Here is a 12,499-nt window from a genome sequence, read left to right on the forward strand (position 1 = left end):
TGAGCGTACGCCGTGTTGCTTACACTGTGGGCGCCAGTCCACGATCTTACTGACTGTAGTAGTATAAAGGAATAAGAATTGGAGTATCGAAAGAATCTGGTTATCCTGTCTCTACACCGAGGCCAACCCGGCATGGGAAACCATGGATCAACCATCACACAGCAACGGCACCCTCCACCTCGCCGACTTCAACGTCTTGCTGCCACTAGAATGGGAAAATCTCAAGTCGAAAGAATACCATAACCTGACATGTTTCACCTGTATATGAGGACTGGTTCGAAGTCCAATCAGCCTACTTGAGTGCATTTGAGGAGATACCAGACGGTGAGATAGAGGCCCCGGCCTAAAAAACAAAGACTTAGGCCGAGAGTATTCATTGCACTGACCATTCGTCACCGCATAATCTACAGGCCTCCGGGTTGAACAGCGGTTGCTTTGTTGGCCGTGGCCTGTAAGGAATGTAGCGCCATAGGATTTGCATTGTTTATTATGGGACTACACTGACAAACTCCCATCTCCTCCATCAAGCATTATATTATTGGCCGCCAGTGAAACATATACTGTGAACTACAGCATAGCTCTGAACATTACGTAATATGACTGAGCAATGCGTGGCTATGAGATTAGGTGATTAACATCACGTTTATGATACAAGCAATAAAACCCGCAAGCTAATTGCTCACTGTATGGCCATTATTTTAACACTAAACGTGTGCGTGCCACAGGCTATTACGAACAAACTCTGCTTGGGACGATGTTTCTTCATACCCTTTACTATGTGATATCACTGCCTGCCCCAGAAGACACGTAACTCCCAGTATTCTCGCACTATGTCTCTTGTAATCCAGAGGAAGCCAGAGAAGAGTGAAGGATATATTTTTTTATCCCAAGTCCCAGTTTTCTGCTCTCTAAGTCGTAAACTTCCCGGTTTATAGGTCCTTATCAAAATTTATAGGCTATTATATAGAGAAAAATTATTGTTTCACCGTCTTCATATTAGAATGGCGAGAAAGATGATCCGTTTTCTAGATAGCGGGGGCATTATGATCTGGAATAAAACATCAGAGAGTAGGCAACGTCTTATAAGATCAATATACAGCACGAGTTCAACATTTTAAAGCTTTTCAGGAAAGAGCGCGAGGAAATAATCGTAGTTATTCGTAGCGTTGAAGTAGAGCAAAAGAACTGAGGGATGTGTTAATTTACATTAGCTGTTTTATTTGCTGCTGCTAATTTTTTCTAGGAATTAGGACCGTAGATGCCCGTCCCTCCCCTACGTTTATGAGAGTAGAATCTGTTTCATAACTTGTATTATCGTGGGCTGTGCTCTAGAGAGAATACCTTCCTATTTCGAACCTGGTTTGGTAATGACCTGGTATTGGCTATCTGTCATTAACATGCGTCATATTTATGCACACAGTAGTATCTAGGCTTGTATTAATTCAAAATGATCTTCAATATGTCCAAATATGTGACATTTTATATATTTTAGTACAGTATAATTCTGCTAATTCGACTCCAGATAACTCGATATTCCGTATTACTTGACAATTTGACGAGCACTATTCTTCATTTTGATTGCTAAATGATTTCTCCTGGTCATAGTCTTAGAAATGATGTGGTCTGTTATACGAGCTAGACCGTAATTTCTAACATCACCTAAGCAGTGCAAACACTACAGGTATATTATGGACATTTTGTTTCTCCATCATGTGCATGACGAGCTACAAGAGGACTAAATCAGAACGGGAGATAATCAATCATCACGACATATTTTTCCTACAAAGAACTAGTCATTTCTTCAGTAGTGAATGTAAGTTTCTTTCTTTAAACCATCATTTTAAGCTATGTTGTATTTTTCTGTATCTTGTATTGTACCAAAACTTTCAGGAGAATAATATACAGTAAAATGCTTAATAATTAATTTAATTTCGTGTGGCTATTTCTAGCCGGGTGCAGCCCTATTAAGGCAGACCCTCCGATGAGGGTGAGCGGCATCTGCCATGTGTAGGTAACTGCGTGTTATTGTGGTGAAAGATAGTGTTATGTGTGGTGCGTGAGTTTCAGAGTTGTTGGGGACAGCACAAACACCCAGTCCCCGAGCCATTGGAATTAACCAATGAAGGTTAAAATCCCCAATCCGGCCGGGAATTGAAGCCGGGACCCTCTGAACCGAAGGCCAGTACGCCGACCATTCAGCCAACGAGTCGGACAGTAAAATGCTATGAGTTGTGAATGACCCACCCGACACCCTCTCAGTCATATTAGGACTCGACTGCATTGTAATATATGATAAGGGATTTTGAAAGGATGTGTCGAGTTGGAGTTTATTAACAGATAATTAACGTCAGAAATAACGAGTGAAGGTAGTTGAAATGAGCAAATATCCTGTCTTTTGAGAAAATTGACTTTTCTGGCCTTTCATGGAACTGCTCGTGTGTCCCGAATATAACTGGCTTCTACTATAAAAGAAATTACATTTTAGCTATAATTATGGAGAAAATGTTGGAGGGGTAGTGGTTGATTCATTCTTTAAAAGGAGCTGTCGTGAGTAGACTCGTTCCCAATTACACTATTGTACCCTATCCTGTGCTAAATTTGGCCTAGCTCAGGGTAGAAGCGCATGGTACGTCCGGACGTGGGCAATAAAATCTGTACTTACTAAAATATAGTAATGTGTATGGACAAGAAATACTGTACCCGCGCCTTACACTAAAAGGCTCCGGCGAGACATCTACAGGGCGTAACGGGTCATAACGAATAGGCGCATATCTTAAATTTACTTAGAGGCATACAGGGTAGGAGAAAACGGGGCATACCTAACTGTAATGAGAACACATTCCTATAAAGTTTAAAATAATTCAATCGGTTTATTGAATCCTGATGATTGTGGAAATGAAACATATATACACAAATGAAGTACAAAATTGATTCTACATTTGGTTGTGAATTATTTATTAAGCTTTGTTCTTGTGTGATAGGCACGAGTACTATCTATGGCGATGCAAGATGCCATGACGTAACGTGAACGGAACCATTTATCATAAACACTGAAGCTATAACATACTACTGGGCAAATAAAATCTACACTCATGCAACAAGTCTGAGTGATGCCTAATCTAAAACACACGAATTACTTCAAAATGGAAAACCAGAAGATAAATTATACAGACATGGATCAAACATCCGGGTTTGAACCGAACCCTCACTTGAATACACAATTCGCCGTGCCGGTGGGATGAAACCACCGCCGACGCTAATTACAATCACTACATGCTACACAGAGCATCATAAATAGTCACACATTATGTACAAGAATCACGTGAGACACACATCCTTCATCCCACCATTGTGGAATAACAGTGCCCATGCCCAGGACTGTTCTGATGACCCAACGACGCAGGTGACGCTGAAAACGCTAGGTAATTTATACTCAAATAAATAATAATAATAATAATAATAATAATAATAATAATAATAATAATAATAATAATAATAATAATAATAATAAAATATTAGCACCAGTTACCGTGTCGCTTATTAGAAAATACATTAATCTGCCGTGTTGAATAATTCCAACCACATGGATCACGTTAGCGATATTCAGTCGGGGCCCTGCTTCTCAGCCCAAAGTTCCTCTCCTTTGAGACGAACACACACAAAAAATATATCTGGCTCAAGGTCGAGGCTCTCCCCCTGCTACAGACGGTCATTATCCTCGCCTTCTACGGACATAACAAACAATCCCTTTAAAGATTCATAGTACCGCGGTACACACTCGATAATACTGAGGTCAATTCCTCATTCATAACCCTCTGTGTGTGTGATTATAAGACCTCACACCGTGAATTCAAACTTCAAACCGTCCTGACTTCAAATAAAATTAACCTCCATTCCACACGTATTCCGCACATGGCCGAACCCATGACTTCAAATGTCACACCTTTCACATCACGACACCGGTTTATAATATTAATATTCGTATAATTATTATAATCATTATCATCATTACGATTATTATTATTATTATTATTATTATTATTATTATTATTATTATTATTATTATTATTGTTTTCAGCTGTCCACTGACTTCCTTACGTGATTTGCCTCTCACACACACGCAATAATTATACCACACACCTGGTAATCAGATCGAAATTAAATCGTACCTGGTAATTAAACCATATCATATCATCACACGGTAATTACCTCATAATTAATTCATAATTAGATTGTCACACGGTGCTCGACTCATAATTAAATCACAATTAACTCATAATTAACTCATAATGAAATAGCCACACGGTACATACATACATACATACATACATACATACATACATACATTCATTATCATTATAGACTGTTATGCATTTCAGCGTTCAGTCTGCAAGCCTCTGAAAATTTACTAAACGTCGCCACAATCCTCGATTTGCAACTAGTGTTGTGGCCTCATTTAGTTCTATACCTCTTAACTTTAATTCGTTAGAAACCGAGTCTAACCATCGTCGTCTTGGTCTCCCTCTACTTCTCTTACCCTCCATAGCAGAGTCCATTATTCTCCTAGGTAACCTATCCTCCTCTATTCGCCTCACATGACCTCACCACAGAAGCCGATTTATGCGTACAGCTTCATCCATCGAGTTCATTCCTAAATTAGCCTTTATCTCCTCATTCCGAGTGCCCTACTACCATTGTTCCCACCTTTTGGTACCAGCAATCATTCTTGCTACTTTCATGTCTGTTACTTCTAACTTATGAATAAGATATCCTGAGTCCACCCAGCCACACGGTAATCGACTCATAATTAAATCACAATTAACTCATAATTAAATTGTCACACGGTAATTAACTCACAATTAAACCATAATTAAATTGTCACACGGTAATCGACTCATAATTAAATCATAAATAAATTATAATTAAACTGAACAAAACGACCCAACTTAAATTGAAACAATCCCTAGCTAAATATTTCAAGGGAGAAGTTGGGGTTTCAGTCCTGTGAGCATCCCTTGGAATTCTGGTACTTCTCACGGAGCGTAAATTACAGTACTATCACTACTCATGCAATTACCAACACTGGATTAACTCCAACCGATCTCGAATTATCAATCCTTGAATCTATTAAACTACTGGTCTTATGAAGCATTAATTAAATATGGATTTTCCAAATCATATAAATAAATGAATCTTCTCGCGCATAAAATTTCTCGTAATCAAAATTTCCCATATTTACAATTAAAGTCACTCAGATATGTGATCAAGAAAAATAAACTACCTGCTCATCTTCGGCGCTTGTACATTCAAACAAGATTTACTTCTCTAACATTATAGCTGCAGTTTTATGACAAATAATTCCCGTCCCCTCCAATCATGCCATTTAATTACAAAGTACTCATCCTCTATCCTCTGATGATATCTCGGTAGGCTTGGGTGGTCCATATCGGGTTTTAGTACTGCTCCATCAGCACCAAAGCGATGACTGATAACTCCATTTCACCACCAAGGCGGAAGTCCATGGTCCTCGATCGATGCTATCACTTGCAATTTCCTAGGCACAGAACACGTCACCAGTTTATTTCCACAATACGTTCGATTGTGTTCCACGTGGGCGTTCGGCTACGATCTTTGATTAACTTAGAACCTTGTAGTCCGCGATTCAATATCGAATTACCCTGTACCTCTCAGCCACTTTTAATTTATTACTACCCGTCACGATCTTGGTGTAGTAATAATAATAATAATTTTAAAAGTCAAACTTTGTGTTCGAGATTCGACACAATTTAAATATTTAGTTATTAGCGTCACGTATGTCAACACTATACATTATTCACACGAATTATCCTGCGTTTGAATTTTAGGTTTCAAATCACTAAACAACGAATTACTAAGAGCTCGGCAAACATTGCTTCGACCTCGGTGAGCTGAAAGTTCCGAATGAGACGCTGCACCCTTGGCAGTGCTTTTTACAAGAAGGAGGCCACCCCTACCTAAATATGCATATGGCCTATCCACGGCCCACTAGAGGTCAAATAGTGCGACCATTAGGTGACCAGTATCCACCTGATGTAAAAGAGACACATCCGTGCGATTATTTTTCGTAGGATCTCTTGAAATTAATTAACGTTTTCCTCGTTCCACTCTACACTGGGTAAATCCCCGCATCAATGGGGTGACACTAACCAGATGGCCCCTGGTACATTTCCACGCTGATAAAACGATTTATTTTTCTCCAACCGTAAGTTATCAGCAAAAAGGACATTACACACTATAAATAAATGTCCCAATTATAACTATCTGTTCTGGATCGAAAATCGGCGCCAGAATTTAGATTTCATTAATTTTCACAGCGTAGACAATCAAGTTGGCCAAGCTGATTTAAAGATGGCTCCCATATTTCGCTTCGAAAAAGTTCACCTCTCCCCCTTTCTTGAACGTGGGGTGGGGGTAACTTCTGCCAAGTTGCGTCTTGGTGAACCACCGGCACACCCCCACCCATGACGTCACACGCTTCACTCTTCTGTGGGCTCACCGCTGGACAAGGGAAAAGGTTGCGCAACAGATCGCAAATAATGAAATTTATAAAATAAATTTGAAAGACTTATTTCGTCTCATCTGTCTCAGTGAAGTTGATATTTATTAATTTCAAGATTTCCTTCCTCAAAATAGCATTGCGTCTGCAATTTAAATGACCAGTCTTGACCAGAGGTCCTAGAATCATGCCCGTGTTCGGTGCAATACGTACATATAAAACTAGTGAATGAGAACGCAGGTTATCGGTTATAATAGATTTATTGAACTAAAAAACATGAATTAAAATCATACTAATTAAATATCAATTTATCAAAGAAAACGTAGAACCATCCATTATGTTGTTCAAAGAAAGTGATACGCACATTTACATGAATTACATTTTAACAAAAGTTTACAAATTAGAAACGGGTAACGAACCCGAGAAAATAGGATATCATGTCACACGGAATAATTATGGGTTACGTTATTTCATTATGTTGACTGCCTCATCAAGTCCCTAGTTCATTGCCCGAAGGCTCGATCTAAAACCGTTTCTGAGAAGGGATAGTAATATCCGATACACTAGTAATTGGCCTAATTTACATATTACCGGGAGAGTTAGTCGTGTGGTTGCGGTGAGGGGCGCGCATTTGTGATCTTGCATCTGGGAGATAGTGGGTTCGAACCCTACTGTCGGCAGCCCTGAATATGGTTTTCCGTGGTTTTCCATTTTCACAACAGGCAAATGCTTGGACTGTACCTTAATTAAGGCCACGGCCGCTTTCTTCAAATCACTAGACCTTTCCTATCCCATAAGACCAATCTGCGTCGGTGCGACGTAAAGCAAATAGTAAAATAAATTTACATACGTATATTCCGATCACTCGGAAACATATATAAATCACTTATCTAGGACTGCGTCTAAATTACCCAACCAATGCAACACATATTCTAATCATATGGGTCCGTACCCATGAGCAGGGATATAGACAGAATCTTACTTCCCCAAAATTAGCCATCGGGCCATGTCTCTCCGTTAATCACCAGAGGACAACATCACAACACAAAAATAAATACACTGGACACAACAATAAACAGCACAAGATAAATATATATAAATCACACCTTCAAAATAAAACACACACAGAATATGCACTGAGGTTGATAGAGGCGCCGGGGCTCGAGCCCCACATATCCAGGCTCTGAAAATTACATGTGTCCCAAAGACACAATATTTCAGCATAACTCTTCATGACAGGGGAGATCAGCTGGTTAGCAACAAACATTTAAATAACTGGTGTTTTGTTGTTGGCATTTCACGGAAGTAACGGTATCCGTTGTAAAGACTTCCACTCACCATGCTCAGCCCTCAGCCAACAGCTGATTCGGGGGTTTCTTCCTACCTGGGGAGCAATTATCTCGTCGGGGCTTGACCGTCCAACTTGGTGCTACACAATGGCCCAAAATTCTCACTGACAAATATAGCTCACAGCCTACAAATTCTCTCCCATACAAACAGTCTGGATTATCAATACATGTAAATTAGGGCTCCCAATAAGGCTCCATGGCATTCATTGTCTTTCTCTTATCATCTCAGCCCCGTAAACATCGAAGGACAATTCTAGCCTCACATATAAAGGATCCTTGGTTCGATGACCGCTACACTCATGAATATGCCTGCCACCACATTTGAACACACTATTCTACTTTCGACGTTGAAAGCTCTTCCGTTACGTCTCTTGTAGCTAAAATTTATACGTCATGCATAGTAACAACCCAACATATGCTGCCTCTAGTCTAATCCGTTTAATATCGCGACGCTGATGGCGTTCAGCCCATTAAGTATTATGAAGAACCTGCCCAACAACTCTATCAAAAATCAACTCATACAGGATTAAAATACAAACAACTAATACACACGCCTATGTCTAACCTATTCTGTCCCTTGTTCTCGTCTAATTTATACAAAACACTTAGCTCGGAGCATTAACATGCATATAGCCCTGAACGTATGAATTTTACTTAAACGGAGCAAAGAAGATGCTGCACTGGCTTATATTTAACAAATAATTCACTTGCTTAAGAGTGGCCTAACCTAGTGCACCAAATGTTACTTCTCATGCTTGTAGAACAAAAGGACTTAACTTAGCAGCAACCTATCCATTAGCGACGAATCACATGACCACTATAGCATGCGTGCCTAGCCCATGATGACGGCACAGAGCACAAAGATGAAGGTCTTCTGTTCGACTCTTGGATACATCATGGTTGTCGTCTGCTTGATCCGGTCGTGTCTGGAATTGTGGAGTTACGTCAGAACATCTACTTCACCGCTTAGCGTGATCTTACACACGACTACAACCTTTGTTTTTGGCTACTATTGACTATAGCCTCCACGCAGACATGAGTCTCGCCTGTGCTGTGCGGCACTAATTAACGGGAACCATCCCGGTTGTAATCTGTCTTTGACAGCGGTTATATCTTACATGACCCGCACACGTTATTAACACAATCCGTGTTCGCATTAAAGAAATACTTGTAATATCCTATATTGTCACTAGCTCTTGTGAGCTAACTCACGGCGATTGTACATTCGTCTGACAACAGTTTCACAAATAAATATGTCTAATAAGCTAGCGAATTCCGCCTCGCAGCACTTGACGTTTCAGAACAGCGGGTTAATAAGGCAATGAGACATTGATTGCGCGACTGACTCGATGAGCGAATGTCAAGTAACTTTCAACTGAACTGAGACACAAGTGAGAAATCAAGTGAGAGCGCTTCCTTTCTTTCCGCAGACTTAATGGCCTCAAGAGGACGCTGGCCTCGATGGAAACCCCCGTCTATCAAAGCGTCTTCCTTTGTAACAGCCATCTATATATCAACGGCCAGTGCTCTAAATACGCACCTCTCTCAATTCAGCACAAGTAAATAATATTATCGACCCCTGGCATTTGATAATTCTGATCTTAGTTATGTGTGGTGTCAGTTCTGTGGAATTTAGCGTAGTGGCGGATTAAATTACTGAAATTCAGATTATTCCAGACCTGGGAAAGAGAAGTTTGCCAACCTGTGGCAATTGTTCCGTACATCCCCTCGTTTAAATCTCACCCTCTCTAGGTTACTGCGCTTGGGTTTGGCGGCATAGTAGGGATCTATATGATTGCAATCAAGGCCGTGGCTCAATTCCAACTCGAGAAATTCGTTGATTCCCGAGCAATTATGGCGTTCTCACTGCCTATAGCACGGCCATCCAGGGTTCCTTCCTTCACTCCCCGCGACTCCATGACGCGCTAAATGAAATAATGCTACAGTGTTCTTATAAATAAATTGAAGCATATAATGATATGATTCACTATAATGATTCCCCATGAGAGCATACTAAAGAATGTCTTCATAGTTAATTGACAGGAGTGGAGTTCTGTAACAACTGAGTGTTTTATGTGGGGAAACCTAAACAAGTATGCCACCTGTATTTTTGAAATGAAACCGGCCAGTTCTGACCTAATTTTCAAGTTCGCTGAAGTACTTAAAGTTAAGTTTTTATGTATTAATACTTCTTGTGTGCTTATACTGAAGGGTTTGTTAAGAAGGAAGTCATTCTTTTTCAGTGTCGACGCGGTAAATACCAACTTACAGATTTTCAGTGAAAATACGAAAAGTACAGGTATGTTGTAGTATTATATCTAATGTTTTCGACAGCCTGAAAAACTGTATGTTGTATTATAATAAAGGGTACAAGTAGGCCCAATTACAACTTGTGTACAAGTTCCATAAATTACATGTGTTGAACGTATTAATATGCTTCACAACAACGAGATCACCAAGTGGAGGAACAACGACAACCAAACAGAAAGTCAATCTCCATTCAACTGGAACTCTATCTTCAAGAATTGAAAAGGAGACTTTCTGTCACAGCCTTAATAACCCGATAACATTAACAGAACTCGTCTCATCCACTGCTTATATTTTGTAAATCAAGCCACAAGTCACCCAAGTGGCATGTTACTTGATTTCATCCAGTGAATAGTGTACCCATATTTAACTTAATTTCTTGAATAAAGAAGATTATATATTTCTGTTGATTTTCCCAGAAGTGGGTAAGATAATGCTTACCATCGGAATTGTAATTCCGAATGAGCGGACATGACCAGAGGCCCATTTACTTTAAAAGTTACTATTGTAATTTTGTTTCAACTTGCGTTTAATTTATAAATTTATCTTCCTGCCACCCAACATTTATTTCCTCCCGTGGGTGGTCACTGTTGAGAGAAAACAGTTTAACCCATTAAAGTCCAGATTATTTTTATATATTTTAAGATTTTAGAAAATATCAGCAAGAAAGTATTATACCCTACAGGGCACATTAATACTGCAGGGTGATACCTACCTGCTCTTCTGTTCTTGCCTACGGGCACCAGCTCAGCTGCAGTCGGCAAAAATGGTCGATAGTTGGGTTCTTATGACGCGAGGATCATGGGGAACTCATACAATTACATTAAACTACGAAATGAGGAACACTTTCGCTGTGATCAGAATTTTGAGCATAAGTTTGTATTCATAACTCAAATTATTTACAATGATTGCACCTGGAGTGCCCAAATAAGTGCTCCAAAGGCTCACATCTACAATTTAAAAGGAAAACAAAGAAAATACCATCTGGATGATGACGTTGTGCTGAAGTTTGTCGATCTGTGAACCAAGAAAAGACCGGATGTGTTCCCCACATGGAAACCGCATCCCTATGCCTGCGACATAAAATGATATGATGGTAGAATCAAGGATACCCGCAGAGATTACCGCTATAATGAAAGTTTCCTCCCATACCGGGATATGTATATACACAAAAAATTAGCAGCACAATAAGTAATAAAAATAATCTCAGATAACCAACTCTAGCGCCCTCAATTTCAAATTTACACGGACGTGAACCCACGTCCACCAGGCAGAACTTTGTGTCAACAGGGCAATCATAACAGTAGCATAGTGCCAAGATCACATTAGTAAAATACGCAACCCTAAGAATGCAAATCAAACAAGAAAGGAACAGGAGGTAAAAAGGTTAAAATAAATGACGCACTGTGTTTGCAAAAGGCTTCTCTGCCAAAGGAGAATGACCTACCTCCAGAGCGATTTAAAAATGGCCGAGCTCACCCCAATACAGAGCAGGCGAACATTGACCTGCAGTCAGGTCTGGAGCCTCCCCCTACATCAAAAAAACTTGTAAACAAACTACCGCTAGACGTCTTACCCTACATTCTTTCACAAAGGGACATTCAAGCTTCTACACATAGCAGCAAATGGCCACAAAATAAGTGAGGAAAGACACATCTCACATACGCACCTGACTTCATTTAACCACCCACACGGGTCGCAGTTAAGTCACATAAAGTGTTCTACCATACTATCACATCAAACCATTACCGTCAATATGCGGCGTGTCAACAGTAACCTTGGGGCTCAGAGGTTCAAACCCAACGTTTGGCAGAGTAGCACAGAGTCGAATAGCGTTAAAACCTGCGCCTCCGCTATAGTTTACGCCCGTCTAAGGCACGTAAATAGAGCCCCTTAACTAAATAAATACCATCAGCATGCATACCTTACATCACGCAGATATGTCTGCCCTTCCCTTGGAATATAATGGGAATTACACCTAGTGATCCTAATCCTACAAAAATGTATTTAACGACCGACCCAAAGGAAAATATCCGGTCTATCGTACTCAAACAAATACGTATCACTAGGCACACTACCTCTTGCCGCGATAACAAAAATTACCTCATTGTCTGCTTTACATAAAGATGAAAAGAAAACAAATCTAACTACTCTTACCCTTAGATATATCAAAACAATCTTAATACGCGACCTGATGGGCCACAATCAAATCCTATGTTAATATTTACACGTTTAATTCTACTATCTCTGCGTGACACCTCAACTCTACCATATTTCTAGTAATTCATGGTCCACTTATCTCATTGTT

The sequence above is a fragment of the Anabrus simplex genome, chromosome 2 (assembly GCF_040414725.1).
Source record: "Anabrus simplex isolate iqAnaSimp1 chromosome 2, ASM4041472v1, whole genome shotgun sequence".
Classification (NCBI taxonomy): domain Eukaryota; kingdom Metazoa; phylum Arthropoda; class Insecta; order Orthoptera; family Tettigoniidae; genus Anabrus; species Anabrus simplex.